The 17444-nt window shown below is 38.0% G+C and overlaps 1 protein-coding gene and 1 pseudogene across 3 annotated transcripts in view; both read right to left on the reverse strand.

Moving 5' to 3' along the window:
- Window positions 1-17444, reverse strand: part of EDNRA (endothelin receptor type A) — a 63801-nt gene that overhangs the window by 27030 nt on the left and 19327 nt on the right. The gene's annotated exons all lie outside the window — the stretch shown is intronic.
- On the reverse strand, window positions 11183-16399 carry LOC105522652 (annotated as a pseudogene).

Raw genomic sequence — 17444 nt, forward strand, 5'->3', positions numbered from 1 at the left:
CAATTATATTTTTTCCTTTTACATGCTTCCTTAAACTTTTAACTAGGATTAGGTTAGGGTTAGGCATAAAGAAGGACAGAGAGGAAAGACATCATGGAATTAGTAGGAAGCAAGAAGGTCATGGAATTGTCTTTCTTTGAGACAAACAGGGGTGTTGGTGGTGGTGGTGTTCTTTTTCCTTTTCCTAGGAGTGAGCACTGATTCTTCTCGGGAATTATAGATAAAGGGGAAGGAAAGAAATCATTGGAGAAAATTATTAGGTGAAATCACTGTGTAGATTTCCCTAACTTGTATCTCCTTCATTTTGAAAGGATGTATGGGTAGTAAGTGTCCAATGCTGCTAGGAGGAAATTAGGTCCCTGCCTATAGGCAACGTCCCCCTCTTTTCCTTTTCCTCTCTGGTTGCATGTGGCTTCCTCAAAGAGGCCCTCATTAACTATCTAACCTCAAGTAGAACCTGCTTGTTAATCTCTTCCATGGAACCATTGTTGGAGCAGTCCTACATTCAAAGTCTCCTTTCAGCTTGCTTTGCTGGAGCAGAATCAGGAGTCCTCATGGAGGCAAACAGTGGGGCTCACTGATTTTCTCATATTTAGCAGAAACACTTGGAGCTTCTGAAGGACTACTGGGAATGCATCCTGTTATTTATTAGCACTTAAAAATATAATACATAAGATGGCAAAAATTAAGCTGTATAAAAGCTTATATAATGAAAAGTTAAGTCTCCCTTCCAATCAAGGCCCCCAAACTTTCTGCCCAAAGGCAACCACTGTTAATTGCTAAGTGTGTTTTCTTTGAGAAAACATCCTACGTACATAGAAACATACGCTTTTTTTGTTTTTTTTACAAAAAGAAAACAAGTGGGAACATATGGAAATAATATGTTTTAGTAATGTATTATGATCTGTTTTTCCTGGAGTAATTTTCTGGAGAGCAATTCTATTGCTTAATCAAAAAGTTTTGATTTTTAAAAGCATGCTAATGAAATAGACTAGGAGAGGAGTAAATACGTAACTATTTAAGAAAATACATCCTAGACCATGGTAAAGAACTCACTGATTTCATTAATGTTAACAAGCTACTGTCAAATCAATTAAAAAAAAAAAAAACCAAAAGAGTCTGACAACCTGACGAGTAGTATTGGTTCAAAGGGTTCATCAGGCACCTCAGATCAGTCATAGCTTATTTTTGCTACAAAAGAGTCTATGTACCCTAATATTTATAATTTGCCATCCTCGTATTTATAATTTCCAGGGACATTACACAGTACCTAGCACAAGTAGGTGTTGGATGAATCAATGACTCCAACTCTTTAAATCAGATCGTATTTTCATAGTTTGAAATGAGACAGTACCAATTTTAACCTGAAAACACATTCACCTTGAAATTTATTTTCTATTTGAAAGTTGTTTATCAGTGTCTCAAAGTAGTGAGTAGTTTAAACATAAACACTCTTTATGTTTAAAGAAACCTGCCATGGAGTTGTTTGAGGAAGTGGGAGAGTACTGTGCTATTTAAGAGTCTAGGCTGAAGAGAGGCTGCCATTCACTCTTTGCTTGGAGACATCTCACTCTGGGCTGTGATGAGTCTGCCCACCTTCCTAACAGCTGCAGGGCAGGCCGTTGGAGGTGAGGCACATCTTGTGGTCTAAATGTACGTCATGTTCTCCTCTTCTCAAGCAGATCACAGAAGAACACCACAGAAAGAATCATGGAGACACAGAAGGCAATCTGCTGAGCCAGGATTTTGCATGCCTGTGTTCTAACTGAGGGGAGTTTTCTATAGTTGAAATATCGTTAAAGCCCCTGATCCCCACCCGAAAATGAAAGCGCTTCTAAACGGCATAGAGTAATATAGAAATTTTGCATTTGTGTGGTTGATTTGGACTGTATCAAAATCAACATCATAAAATTGACAGGCTGCACTTTTTAACCTGTCAAAAACAGATTTAGGTAAGAACTTGTACTGTATGATACATTGATATGCACCCTGTTTGTAGAATGGATAGAGCCAAATGCAGGATGTACATTCACCACTATATTTAGTGCAATGCAAGATCTCACTTGGCTGGGACCTCTTAAGTATGGGGAACATACTTGTTTACATTAGTTTTCTGGAACATACCTGACAACCAGAAAGTAAGGAGCCAAATAGTTGTGAAATTTATGCCCTAAAGCTCATGTGCTTTAGTCCTCAGCAAACTGCCTGAGTCTTCACTACAGGGGGATTGATTCTCACTTTACACCAGTGGTGTGAAGCCTAGCTCTTATTGTGCTCTAGCCCATTGCACATCCAGAGCTGTTCATTAATAGAGACTCTCCAGAGGCATAGTTCTCAGTGTTGCCTGTATATTAGAATGATTTTGGGAGCTCTTACATATCCCAGTGCCTTGGCCATCACCCTAGGCCAGTGCTTATCAACCAGGGGCAATTTTGCCATCCTCCTTCCCCCCACCACCACAGGGGACACTTGGCAATGTCTTAGATATTTTTAGTTATTACAGCTGGGGGTGGGTGTGCTACTGGCATCTAGGGGTAGAGGCTTGGGATGCTGCTAAACATTTTGCCATATACAGGACAGACCCGCCTTCCCCAACAAATAATCACCCCGCCCAAAATACCACTGGTGCTGAGATTAAAAAACCGTGTCCTAGACCAGTGAAATTAGAATCTTTAGAGTTGGGACATAAGCATTAGTAGTCTTTGAGGCTCCTCGGGGGATTCCCAAGGACAGCCAAGGTTGGGAATCGTTGCTGTGCAGCAGCGGCTCCCAAGACTTAGCAGCTGCAGAATCACCTGGAGGGCTGATTGAAACACAGATGGCTGGGCCCCATCCCCAGAGTTTCTGATTCAGTAGGTCCGGGGCAGGGCCTGAGAATTTGCATTTCTAGCAAGTTCTCAGGTGATGTTGATGCTGCTGCTTCACCAACCATACTTTGAGGATCACTGCTCTAGAGGCACCATGGTCAGCAAAAATGACAGCTGACAGTCAGATGGAACAGGAGGAGCAGAAAAAGGTATAAAATATAGTCATAAGAAATAAAAAATCTTGGACTAGGTGCGGGGGCTCACACCTGTAATCCCAGCACTTTGGGAGGCCGAGGTGGATCGATCACTTGAGGCCAGGAGTTCGAGACCAGCCTGGCCAATGTGGTGAAACCCTGTCTTACTAAAAATACAAAAATTAGCCAGGTGTGGTGGCATGCACCTGTAATCCCAGCTACTCGGGAGGCTGAGGCAGGAGAATCATTTGAACCCGGGAGGCAAAGGTTGCAGTGAGCGGAGATCATGCCATTGTACTCCAGCCTGGGCAACAAGAGTGAAATTCCATCTCAAAAAAAATAAAAAAATAAAAAAATAAATAAAAAACCGTAATGTTTGGGGCCATGTAGCCTGCATCCCCTTACATTCTTACCCAAAGACATCAGTCCCTAAAGACATCAGCACATAAAGTCACAGTACAATAACAGCTGTTCTACTGCCCCAGGCCTCACCAGCTTAGCACTACAAAATAAGGTCATTCTCACCTATATGCAAGACGGGTTGTGAACCTATAAGACTTAGGTTCAAGTACAAGATTGACCTCTTGCTAACTGTGGTCTTGGGTAAGCCAGTTCCCTGTTTTAAGTCTGTGTTTGTGTATTTGTTAAATTTACAAACCTCATACCTGTCACAGGGATATGATGCTCATTTGGGGGGCTCAAATGGGATAATGCATATGAAAGAATCCTGCAAACTGAACATACACCACACAAATGTTATTTTGAATTGCTACAATTTGTAATCACAAACTGAAATGGACCATTTATACACAACCATGAAAAGATAATGAACTTAAGCCTCTTTATCCATTCCAGATGTTAATATCCCATGCTACTTAATCCTATTACTTGTACGTTATTTTTGTTATTGTCATGGCATCTTAATATGGTACAAATGGTACAAAGAAAAACTTTGTGCTAATTTTCCTCTCATCCCATCCTGTGAGGCCAAGGGATTTTTTTCCTCTCCTTCATCTCCTGCCCATCCTAGACAGAAATGAGGGATTTACAAGTATGGTCTGTAATAGCTGCAAACCTCAAAGCAAAGAAAATCTTCTTTTCCCTTCAATATGAATTATTATAGGGTTACTTAGAATTGGACATGACTGACCAGGTATCAGGCTTTAAAAACTGAGGTTCTGAGGTTTTTCTTTCTTCCTTGGGGAGGGACTGGGATGTAAAAGTTGGTACATAGTTGACTTAGTAGCAAACAAAAACATCTTCCAACAGCACAGACTGAGATGATTATAAAGCTTGTGATGCCCAGGACAGGCCATTTATGAGAACATGCTCTCTGACCACTGCAGATCTCAAATCAGATACTACAAAATAAAGTCACTGCGTGTGACCAAGAATAGATTTTGTTCTTCTGTTATGCATTAATTGCTTCAGGATTGAGACAGAGCGTTCATACAAATGTCGTAAAAGCTATGGTGTCTCCCTATCCCCTGTCCATACACTTTTTCCTTTGAACAGGCTCTTCTTGCCTCCTGACCAGTCCAAGAATTCAGGATGTATGACAAATGCAGAGTAGAACAGAAATTCCATAAATGGTTTTGACTCTGGCCTTGGGAGCCCTCCATGAGCTGGGGGGATGGAAAAGCCCTCCTTTTAATCAAGACAGCTGGCTTGGCATAGTAGCTCAGAGCATGGGCCCTGAAGCTGGACTCCTTGGGGCAGACTGACCCCAAGCTCTGCTGTTTTCCTGATCTTGTGACATTGACGTGTTTGTTAACCTCTGTGCCTGTTAGTTTTCTCTTCTATAAAATGAAGATCATTCTGGTAGCTACCGCAGAGGATTACTGTGGGCCAGAGAAGACACAGTCCAGAGGAAACGCTTAGCAGAAGTCAGAATATGGAAGGGTGAGCAATAACTATTGATGGTTCCTGGTTATGGTCACCCATGGTCCAGGTCAGCAGGTGCAGGGTGGTGGCAGGCCACACAAGAACAAAAGACCCCACTCTCTAGGAACTCATCCTAGAAGATAAGTAGAAATAATGGCTTCTCAAGAAGCTCTAAGCAATCCTCCCTGGGCATTCCACAGAAGAGGATGGTATGACTTAACAATAAAGAGAACAGGCTCAGTGGCTTTGTCTCCTGGCGTGACTTAGACATGTTAACTGTTCCTCACGGAAAACTGCGGATAAAGAGAGTGCCCATGCATATGGCTGATGTATTAAATGGGTTCATACATGAAAAGCACCTAGAGCAGGGCCTGATCTAGAGCAAATCATAAACATTAGTTCCTGTAGGAGATGGATTCTGAGGAACTGCTTCTTGCTAAACTGCATTTAGATGGAAAGAGATGGAATTGTTGATACTCGCTAACCACATCTTTCACTATCACTCAGTCTCTCAGTGATATCACTCAGTGATCACCACATCACTCAGTCTCTGCTGAGGTCTTCACTTTTTAGAATCTGAAATACATAGATGTTAATAACAACAAGGTGGATGAGAGGAAACAAGGAGAAAAAAGAACTTTTTAAAGCCAGAGTTCCAGAGCCATGAAGATTTTTTTCCTTTGAGGACAGATTGTTCACCCAAGATATGGGCTTATCACCCCTGAGAGTCTCAGTCCCAACCTGAAGGCTGGGAATCAAGAGGAACATCTCTTTAACAACTCTCTTTGCTGTAAGAGTACCAGTTCAAAAGTGAGGGACTTAAAGCTTCTACTTATTTTGTAAGCATACCACCAAAGGATCATTGCATAGAGGAAAACAGAACTTTAAAGAAGAAAAATTAGATAGCCTCAATATTGAAACTGCAAGGTTTGTGCTGATTGTATGTGTCAATACTTTAAGGTTTAATTCATAATGGAGAGAAGATTCATGCTAGAAAGAAAGAACCCTGGCTTTCCTGGAATGGAGAAAAGATTTTCCATGTGTTGTGAGTGGAGCCCTACATTTTGTCATAACAACATACAAGCACAGTTTTGGGCCTTATCTGTGTCTGGGTCAGAGCTACCATCATAGAAATGGGGTGCTCGGACCTGGACAGACAATTAGTACCAAAACCGAATGGAAACGTTTTATAGTTGATTTTAATCATCAGTCTCTGTGGTCAGACATGCTAGTGCCTATTTAAAATAAACAGGCAGGCAAAACCAAAGCAGAACAAAACAAGATAAAATGGAATAGCAGAGATCCCCACATATAGATTTAGGTAGTGGATCCAAAATCTTATCAGTGATGTAGGTGATGATGAATAGGAAAAAGGAAAAACAAATGGTATATTTGAAAGCATGCAGCTGATTTAATGATCTACTATATAAGTTCTGAAGAAACTTGAGTTCTTTATTGTAAAGTTTGTCATGTGGTCACAATTATACTGAGTGTAGACGGAAACAATGAGCTAACAAAGATATGGTATGTAGCATAAGCAAAGTAATATCATATGTGTGTTTCGGGAAAAAAAGAATAAAGTAGAATAAAGTTGATGCTCTCACTGACTTATTAGTAAATATAGTTGAGGTGATTTTAATATTTAATAACAGAAATTCATTAGAAAATAAAACTTCACAATTACTCATAGTTGAGGCATAAAGCAAAATAGAAAGACAAAGTCAGGATGGCTGGGTTACTAACCATATTATGAAACCCCAGATAAGAATGGCATACATTTTAATAATTCACTCACTAAAGTTTTAGAAGCCAGGCTGTCTTCTAGGGAAATGCAATTTGTGGTGTCGAGAGTTATAAAACCACAAAAGTTCCATTGAATGCAGATATGGAAGGATGGAACATACTGAAGGAGAAGTTAGAAATGCTGGTTTCTAGTCTAGCTCTGTCAAAAATCTTGAAGATTTAGCTCCCTTCTCTGCCAAAGAAGAAGTGTTAGGCTAGAACTAGATACTCTCTGAATTCTCTGCCAGCTCTGAAATTGTATGATTATTTTCATGTCAGAACTCTAGTCTGGAACTAGTTTATCTGAAACCGTTATTAACTCCATTTATCCCTAAATTAATCTGTACCCTTCCCTGTACTGTATATGATTAATTTTACTTTCTCAATTTCTTTTCATTCTTCCCATGAAAGAGTGTTTTAGTCCCTTTTTTTTTCTAACTAAAAAGATTAAGGATGTCAGAACTTGGGGAATCCCAGATTGAAGCCTTGAGACTATTTATTTACCTTGAATATATGAACAATATTTCATTACTCTCAAATGAAAAGTCAAAATCTATAGTAAATTTGCCCAGTGAGCTGTAAGCATCATATTGTATACACAATTTGAATTATATATAAAACATAGAAAAAATATCAGTTAAGTGGTGATTTTAAACTCCAACCAGGGGTCTGTTATAAACAATAATGTAAAATTAAAGCTTTTTGAAAAAGTTGTAAAAATTAGTTTGATGTTACTTTACGTCTTATGGTCATTTGGAAATGAGATAACATTAGGTTCTACTAGTCTAGAATGATAGATTTTTACCTAGTTTTACTTCTAGCTTTGAACTTTGATATATATTGTATCTCCACTATAAGCATTTTGTTTTTAGTAGAACAAAAAATACACAAATTTGAGGTCTAATACAATCAGCCTGCAGTGACACTGGGTTCCTTTCCTAGATACCTGCACACCTAGAGAGCCTTCTTTTGCCATTTTCTTGAGATTAGGACCAGTGTTCTATTTCCTTTCCACCTCTCTCAAAGGACTAGATACATTGTTCCACATGCAGCAATTGCCTAAGAAATATTGACTGCCAAGAAAACCAGCCATTTAAGTACATTTTGTAAAGACAAATCTGGTCAACACTGTTCATCTTAGGTTTTAAAAATTATAGCATTTTACACTTAGATGGGAGCTTAGAGACCATCTAGATCAGCAGTCCCCAACCTTTTTGGTGCCAGGGACCCGTTTTGTGAAAGACAATTTTTACACGGACCTCGCAGAGGGGCAGGATGGTTTTGGGATGATTCAAGCATATTACATTTATTGTGCACTTTATTTCTATTATGATTACGTTGGAATATATAATAAAATAATTATACACCTCACCATAATGTAAAATCAGTGGGAGCCCTCAGCTTGTTTTCCTGCAACTAGATGGTCCCATCTAGGGTTAATGAGAGACAGTGACAGATCATTAGGCGTTAGATTCTCATAAGGAATGCACAATCTAGATCCCTTGGGTGTGCAGTTCACAATAGGGTTCATACTCCTATGAGAATCTGATGCTGCTGCTGATCTGACAGGAGGCAAAGCTCAGGAGGTAATGCGAGTGATGGGGAGCAGCTGTAAATACAGAAGAAGCTTCACTTGCTTGCCTGCCACTCACCTCCTGCTGTGTGACTGGTTCCTAACAGGCCATGAACCTGTACTAGTCCATAGCCTTGGGGGTTGGAGACCTCTGATCTAGATCACTGGTTCTCTCAGTGTTGTCTGCAGACCACTGGGGAACCCTGGGAACCTTCTGTGCGGTCTGCAAAATCAAGATAACACTCAGAGATTATTGCCTTTTTTCAATAGTTGACATTTGCACTGTTAGTACAAAAGCAATGGGTAAACTGCTGGTGCCTTCACATGAATCATGACAGTGGCACTAAACTACCTAAGGGTCATTGTACTCTTCACCATCACACATTCGCAGGAAGAAAGCTGATGGTGTAAAATAAATAGAACTTGAACGAAGTCATAGGATACAAGATCAATATGCAGAAAACAACTGCATTTCTGCATACTAGCCATGAAAAATAAAAAAAATTAAAAACATTGCATTCAAAACTGTACCAAAAAAGAATAAAATAGTTGAGAATACATTTAACAAAAGAAGAATTAAGATTATTAAGATGGCAATTCTCCCCAAATTCACCTAAAGGGTCAATGCAATTCCTATCTAAATCCAAGGAAACTAAAAAAATCATCTTAAAATTTACATAAAAATATAAGGGATCTAGAACAGCCAAAACAATTTTGACAAAAAGCAAAGTAGGATAACTTATAGTACTTATTAAAAAACTTACTATTTATAATCCTTTATAAAGTATAAAAAAGAGTTCTTTAAATTAAAAAAAAACTTACTATTAATACAAAGCTCCAGTAATTAAGACAGCATGGTATTGGCAAAACAATAGAACACAGGTCACTGGAGCAGAAAGAAAATCCAGATACAAGCCCTTATATTTATTGCCAATTGAGTTTTAATAAAGGTCCAAGGCAATTCAATGAGAATAGTCTTCAAAAAATGGTGTTGAAAAACTGAGTATCCATATGCAAAAAAATCAACTTACATGCCTGTCTCATATTATACACAAAACTTTAACTAGAAAAGATTACAGACCTGAATGTACGAGCTAAGCCTCTAAAACTGTTAGAAGAAAACAGAGGAGAAATTCTCTGTGATCTTGGGTTAGGCAAAGATTCCATAGATAGGACACTAGGGCATGATCCATAGACGAAAAATTTGATAAACCAGATTTGATCAAAATCAGAATTTTTGCTCTTCAGGCTGGGTGTGGTGGCTCACGCCTGTAATCCCAGTGCTTTGGGAGGCTGAGGTGGGTGGATTGCCTGAGGTCAGGGGTTCGAGACCAGCCTGGCCAACATGGCGAAACCCTGTCTCTACTAAAAATACAAAAATTAGCTGGGCATGGTGGTGCATGCCTGTAATCCCAGCTACTCTGGAGGATGAGGCACAAGAATTGCTTGAACCCAGGAGGCGGAGGTTGCAGTGAGTGGAGATCGCCCCACTGCACTTCAGCCTGGGTGACAGAGTGAGACTCCATCTCAAATAAATAAATAAATAAATAAATAAATAAATAAATAAAATAAATAATTTTTGCTCTTCAAAAGACTTGAAGAGAACAAAAGCAAATCCACTAACTGGGAAAAATATTTGCAAATCATACATCTGATGAAGGACTTCTGTTTAGAATCTATAAAGAACTACAACTAAAGTAAAATAAATACAAGTAACTTAATTAAAAATGTGTAAAGGATTTAAATAAATATTTTGCCAAAGTAGATATATAAGTAGGTAAGGACATAGAGAAATGCTCAACATCCTTAGCCATTAGGGAAATGCTAGTTAAAACCACCATGGCATACCACTATACACTATTAAAATGACTGTAATGAAAAAGATTGACAATAATAAGTGTTGGGGTGAGGATGTGAAGAAATTAAAACCCTCATATAAAGCTGGTGGGAATATGAAATGGCACAATTTTTTTTATGTTGATATAATCTACCAATATTATTTTATTTCCCCAGTTTCACATATACTAATTTGCATGCATTTAGCTCTGTGCAATTGAGTAACATGTGTAGCTTCGTGTATTTATCACCAGTCAAGATACAGAACAGGTTTATCACCACAAGGATCCCTTTTGATGTCCTCTTCTACCCATATTTCCCTTCTCTCCCCTTTCCATTCCTAACCCCTAGCAACCATTAATCTGTTATCCATCTCTACAACTCTATCATTTCAAGAATGTTCTATAAATGGAGTAATAATAGTATGCAATCTTTTGAGATTGGTTTTTTTCACTCAGCACGGTTCTCTGGAGATTCACCCAGATGGTTGTGTGTATCAATGACTTGTTTCCTTTCATTGCTGAGTAGTAGTCTCTGGTATGGATGTACCATGGTTGGTTTGACCACTCACGTTGAAGAACATCTGAGTTGTCTCCGGGGTTTGGCTATTACGGGTGAAACTACTGTGAGTGTTAAGGTACAGGGTTTTAAAAATTTTTTTCCTCAAAATAAGGAACTTTGGCTTTTTATTCCTTTTAAGAGTTTCTGTAGTTGACTGTTTTTTTCTTGCTATACTATTCTCTCTGATTCTGTACTACCTCAGCCCCTCAGAGATACAGCGAGGGCAGAGTCCTCATTTAAAAACTGTTTCTTAATTTTACATGCTAAAAGCTAATATTTAAGAGAAATCCTCTTAATCCTCCAACCCTTATTCCCATTGTGAATAACCTGGCTTAATACAAGTTAAGTCTATAAATAAATTTGTTCTTTCTCCTCAAAAAACACTGAAGAAACTTTACAATAGTTACAGGTTTAGAAAATTTACCAAGAGACAGGAAAGTATTGCCACTTAGCCCCTATTAACGTACAGTGTTCAAGCCTTCCAGTATCAACGCGTTTTGCTTAGCATCGCTGTTGTTTCACTAACATGCTGGCCAGAAGCCGTCTTAATCATTCATTTCTTCTCCTTGATGATGTCTGTACTCTGGCTTCAGCTCCCACGTGTTTTTGTGGATCTCTTTTACATTCTGAACACCAATTTCTTTTAAGAGTTCCCTCAGGTATACCACAGGTTGTTTTGTGACGTCCACCAAGTCCTTAAGATGATAATATTGTTGTTTCTAAAGGCTGAAAATAGCATGTCTGAAACGTGTTGTTTATTAGCTGGAGCTTGTTTTCCATCTGCTTTCTCTTTCCTTTCATATTCAGTATCGTACTGATGATTAGCAACAGGTTCGAAACTGGCTGTTACAACTTTGTCCAGTTGTTGTGATAGCCTTACAGATTTGGAAGATTCTTCTATTTGCAGTCTTTTTAATCTCATGTACTTTTCACTGGCAGTCTGTTGGCATTCAGCTCTTTTTACCACTATTCCTTCCAAGGACAGCTTATCTGATGAGCTCTCAGTAAATATTGTTCATATATGTCCTCCAACACTTTGCAAGACAAATGGATGTTCTTTATGAGCACTGACTGAAGCTGCTTTTCCGCCAATATCATGAATATTTGCAAGATCTTCATTCAAAGTAAATGACACCTCAGTCCTTCCTTGAGTCTTGGCAATCCACAGTTTCCCAAGTTCACCTTTTTCAGGGGCTTTATTGCTGTGCCAAGTATTCAGGAAGCTGCCAGGATACTGGGACCCCAGGGAAAGAGCAATGTACGGGTTTTTGCATGAACGTAATTTTCACTTCTCTGGGATACATGCTCAAGAGTGCAACTGCTAGGTCTTATGGAAACTGCATATTTAGTTTTATAAGAAACTGCTGGCCAGGCAGGGTGGCTCACGCCTGTAATCACAGCACTATCGGAGGCCGAGGTGGGTGGATCGCCTGAGGTCAGGGGTTCGAGATCAGCCTAACCAGCATGGTGAAACCCCATCTGGTGGTACACACCTGCAATCCTAGTTACTTAGGAGGCTGAGGCAGGAGAGACTCACTTGAATCTGGAAGGCAGAGGTTGCAGTAGCTTAGATCGTGCCATTGCACTCCAGCCTGGGCAACAACAGTGAAACTCCATCTCAAAAGAAAAAAAAAAAGAAAAAAGAAACTGCCAAACTCTCTTTTAGAGTGGCTCTACATTCTGTTTCTCTTCATCCTTGACAGAATTAGGTGTGTCTCTCTCTCTTTCTTTTTTTTTTTTTTTGTTTAAACATTTTAGCCATTCAGATAGGGTTTAGTGATATCTCACTGTGGTTTGACTTGCATTTCCCTAGTGGCTAATGATATTGAACATGTTTCCATGTGCCTATCTGTCATCTGCATATACCCTTCAGTAAAATTTCTGTCTCTGTCTTTTGTCCATTTTGTATTTGGATTATTGATTTTTTTTACCATTGAGTTTTGAGAATTCTCTATATATTCTAGATACGAATCCTTTTTTTTTTTTGAGATAGGGTCTCACTTTGTTGTCCAGGCTAGTATGCAGTGGTGCAATCTTGGCTCACTGCAACCTCTGCCTCCCAGGTTTAAGTGACTCTACAGCCTCAGCCTGCAGAGTAGCTGGGACCACAGGTGCATGTCACCATGCCCGCTAATTTTTGCATTTTTTTTTTGGTAGAGATGGAGTTTTGCCATGTTGCCCAGGCTGGTCCTTAACTCCTGATCTGAAAGTGATCTGCCTGCCTTGGCCTCCCAAAGTGCTGGGATTACAGGCGTGAACCACTGCACCCGGCTGTTGTCTTTTCATCCTCTTAACAGGGTCTTTTGCAGAGTAAAAGTTTTTAATTTTAATAAGGTCCAGCATTTTTTTCTCTTTTATGGATCATGCTTCATGAGTTTCCCTTAAGATATCCCTGTTGAAGCAGCAGAGAAATGATAAATTTTGAATATATCTTGAGCTTAGGTACATGTCTTTTTAATATTCCGTGTGACAAAAGATTGGTGGTGATATTAATGAATGTAGTTTTTTGATATTATATAATTAAATAAGGCAACATTGAGAAGATCCTTGTAATTGGTAAACTAGTAATTTCTAATGGCCAATGTCTGATGTTACAAAACCATGCATATGTAAAACATCTATGCAAAGTATAAGAGAGACAACATATTTTAATGTAAGAGTGTCTGAAAAGTTCATTAATATGGTTTGAGATTCCACATTGCAACTAATCTTTACAAAACTGCCAATGGGAGAGTTTTGATGTAGTATCAAAGACTATTTGCAATTATCTGAAAAGACGATTAACATTCTACATTTTTTTGTGAGGCTAGAGTTTTTAAATATGCTTCAACCAAAACAACATAGTACAACAGATTGAATGCAGAAGCTGATATGAGTTTTAGCTGTCTTCTATTAAACCAGACATTAAATAAAGAGATTTGTAAAAATGTAAAACAATGCCATTTTTCTCACTAAATAATTTTTTTGTTTTGGAAAATATAATTTTTTTCATAAAAATATATCATTTATGTTAACATTTAATGGGGTTCATGAAAATTAATAAATATTTTTTATAAAATGATTAGTTTTAACTTGTAACATCATAAATATCAATCAATATAACATACATGAAGAAAAATTTGGTGTCCTCAATGATTTTTAAGAGTATAAAAGGGTGTTGAGAACAAAAATTTAGAGAAACGCTGATCTAGATTAATACTTTGTTTTGAAAATGAAGCTCTGAAGGTCACACGTAGCTAGTCAGAAGCATCTTTATAATATTTTAAATATTTAATTTTCTTTGCTGGTATAGCAAAAAAATTACAATCTGTATTTCTCTGCCTTTCAAAATTGTGGTAATCACTTTTTTTGAAAGAGGTGGTTGCAATTTCTAACCTACTGTAACTTTTAACATAATGATTTGTATCTACAATGAACAGTATGGTGGCAGGCATCAGTATGGTTCAATACAGAGGCAGCTGAGCATTGTTTCCATGAATGCAGAGACATTCTACACCTGGGAACTAAAGGACCTTTTCCTGCTATTTCCTGCTTCCTGTTCCCTGCTTGTCCTGGGAGCTCCGCCTAGATGCTGGAAGGGCAGTAGATTGAGATTCTTGTCACTTAGCTCCATCAGAACAAGACTTGCAACCAAGGTATTCATCCAGTTGATTAGATTATGTATTACCTACATTAATTTAGAATTGGCTTTCTATTAATTTCAGCTAAAAAGAAGTGTGTGTGTAGGATGAATTTAACAAAATGAAGCCTCATATCTATAAACATATTGTACAAAATAAATTTTAAAACATATCTGAAAAAATACAATGGTGTTTTACAATTCTCCCAAATTTTAAAATTGCATTTCTCTTTTTTTTTTTTAATCAAAACTAAAGCTCTCAAAACAAACTCAAGGCTGAACAAAAGAAAATGTAAAAAGATTATTTTATTTACTGGAAAGTCATTGTTTTCTTCAAAACACTAAACCTATGAATTTAGGTACAAAATTTAAATGTCAATTTCAGGCTGAATTCACACTACATGAAGTTATAAACTAGATAAATGAAAAAAAGCAGTCATACCAGTCTTTAAAATATAAAGTATTTCAGCAATCAGGCTAAATACTTATTTTTGAAGAGATACCTCCCATTCTATCATCCTAGATTATTTCCAAAAAAGCTACAGACATGTTATCAGATGACATTAACACTCAGTTGTCACCGTAAAGTTGTCATTCAGAACGTCTGTCTCAGTCCTCAACTACTGCCTGAACAGTGGAAAGTTCTGCGGTAAAGCTTGGATATTGGCTTCTGGGTTTTTCATTCTGATCTGTGTCAAAAAATGGGAGTCGAAACTGGATGGAACTTAGCTACCACAATTCATAAATTAGTTTTCAAAACTGTTATATTTGGAAAAAGTACCATTCTTCAGCCTCAATGCACAGGCTTATCTTGGTTTCAACCTGAAATATCAAAAAGCTGTTCAAGTTGGAGATGAAAATAATTTGGTTCCATTATGAGTACTTTTTTGATATGTAAATGACTGGGAAAAAATGACACAAATACTTTACAGATCCTTTTTCTAAATATCGATACTCTAATAATTAGAGTTTATATATTTGACAATTTTCAGGTATATGAATTTTGAAATAATTTGGTGTATAGAATCCACTGACAATCAGTGACTGCTTCAGAGTAGAAAAAATATCTAATTTTCTATGATACTTTCTTGAATTAGTATCCTCTTCATTATGGGTAAAAATGTATACTTTTGCAAAAGTAAATGACACATAAAATTATCATTGGGCATTTGATTCAGTGACCCAATACATTTTCCAAAATTAGTTTCCTATTTTTTCACCATTTTTTATAAGCAATCTTAGTGTATAGGAGCAAAAAAAGACTTCCTCCCTGACATTTTCTATTTAAGATAATCCAAAGGAAAGATAAATACCTAATCTAAAAATATGGTTAGGCAATGGGGAAATAGGGACTCCTATATTGCTAATGGGAGTGCAAGAGAGCACAATTATTATGGGGGATAATTTGGCAATTTATATCAAAGTAATACAGACACTTGACCTATGGCACAGGAATCCTATGTGTGGGAATTTGTCATATAGCTGTACCCACAGATATAAACATGACATGCACATGGTTACAATTGTACCATAGTCTGCAAAAACAAAAGATTGGAACAATTGATTATATAACCTATGGCACTCTCCCATAATGGGATACTATGAAACTATTTAAAAAATGAGGCAGCTTTTCATATATTGATATTCAGAGATCTCTAGGATATACTGTCAATTGAAAAAAGCAACATACAGAACATTGTATAATAAACAGGGGAGAGAATATAAATATATATTTGGATTTTCTTATATCTGCATGAAGAAACACTAGAAAGATACAGAAGAATCTTTTAAAGGTGATTCGCTATAGAGGGTGGGAGTGGGGAAATTTGGTGATCAGGGCTGGTCTAAGAGGAAGACTTCTCAATGTGTACCTTTTTCTATGTTCTTGATTTTTGATCTATTCAAATATATTCCCTATTCAAAACATGAAAAATTAGGATTTTCTCTAATTTATACAAAGGCATAAATGTGTGAGAGCGTACCTGCTACTAGTGTGGGAACTGCCCCTGCACAGGCATGTTTTTAGCAGAGAAGAGGTAGTCTGAACAGAATGTGGCGTGTACCAAGGATCGCAACCTAAAAAGTAATTGAAGGACAAATATTGAGCCCTACCTAAGGCACTTACTTTTCTCCACTCATTCATTTATCCAAAATTTCTGGCTAAGAAAAATATACTTCATTAGACATCTTCAGTTCTAATACCAGCTTTTTCCTCTGGGCCATTTCCACAAATAAACTAAATGTTTTTCACTTCATGAGGGTTCATTGGAGCTACTGCAAACAAGTAAAGAATTTCAAAACCACAAGAGAGATGGGCTTTGGTGTAGATACTGAGAGGCTCTTACACCAGCCTGCTTGGAGGGGCGATCCGAATGAGTGCCTCTGCAAAAATCGTGAATAGGTCAATGCTCTGGTTCTTCAAGCTGCTATCACATAGTTGGAATTATGGATGTTGACTCCTCACATTTTGAGAGTACATGCTTCCTCCCTTTCTTCCTCAAATATATGAAATGTCACCTGGGTGCTGGCAGAATGACATGGTTGAGTCCTAAGGATGGGTCTCCACTACCCAACTCTGCTTTTTGCCTCCATCCCCTGTAGCTCCCCTGTCCTTTCCTCCCAACACTTTTATTTTTCCTTCCAAGCTGGAGCGCAGTGGGAGCAATCATGGCTCAGAAGCTTCGACCTGGGTTCAAGTGATTCCCCCACCTCAGCCTCCCAGTAGCTGGGACTGCAAGCACATGCCATTACACTCAGCCAATTTTTGTATTTTTTTGTAGCAATGGGGTTTCATCATGTTACTCTGGCTAGTCTCGAACTTCTGGGCTCAAATGAGCCTCTGGCCTTGGCCTCCCAATGTGCTGGGATTACAGGCGTGAATCACCTCACCTGACCGCCAACAGTTTGGAAAAATCTAATGTAAACAGAGAACATCTGTGTCACCAAAAATAACATGTATACATACATACATACATACACCTAGTGATAAAAAAATGGAACATGAGATATTTCTTATCTTATCCCCCACTTTCCCCTTTGTCTAAGACATGGCCTTTCTGTCCATTATTAAAGAAATAGTCCCTGATTTTCACAGCATAGAGGTAAGAAAATTCATGTTTTTAGTTATGATCATGTAATTCAATTGGTCCACCCAAAGAAATATAAAGTGTTGTGATTTTCTGACTAAG

The sequence above is a fragment of the Colobus angolensis genome, unplaced genomic scaffold (genome assembly GCF_000951035.1).
Source record: "Colobus angolensis palliatus isolate OR3802 unplaced genomic scaffold, Cang.pa_1.0 Scaffold111, whole genome shotgun sequence".
NCBI classification, from domain to species: domain Eukaryota; kingdom Metazoa; phylum Chordata; class Mammalia; order Primates; family Cercopithecidae; genus Colobus; species Colobus angolensis.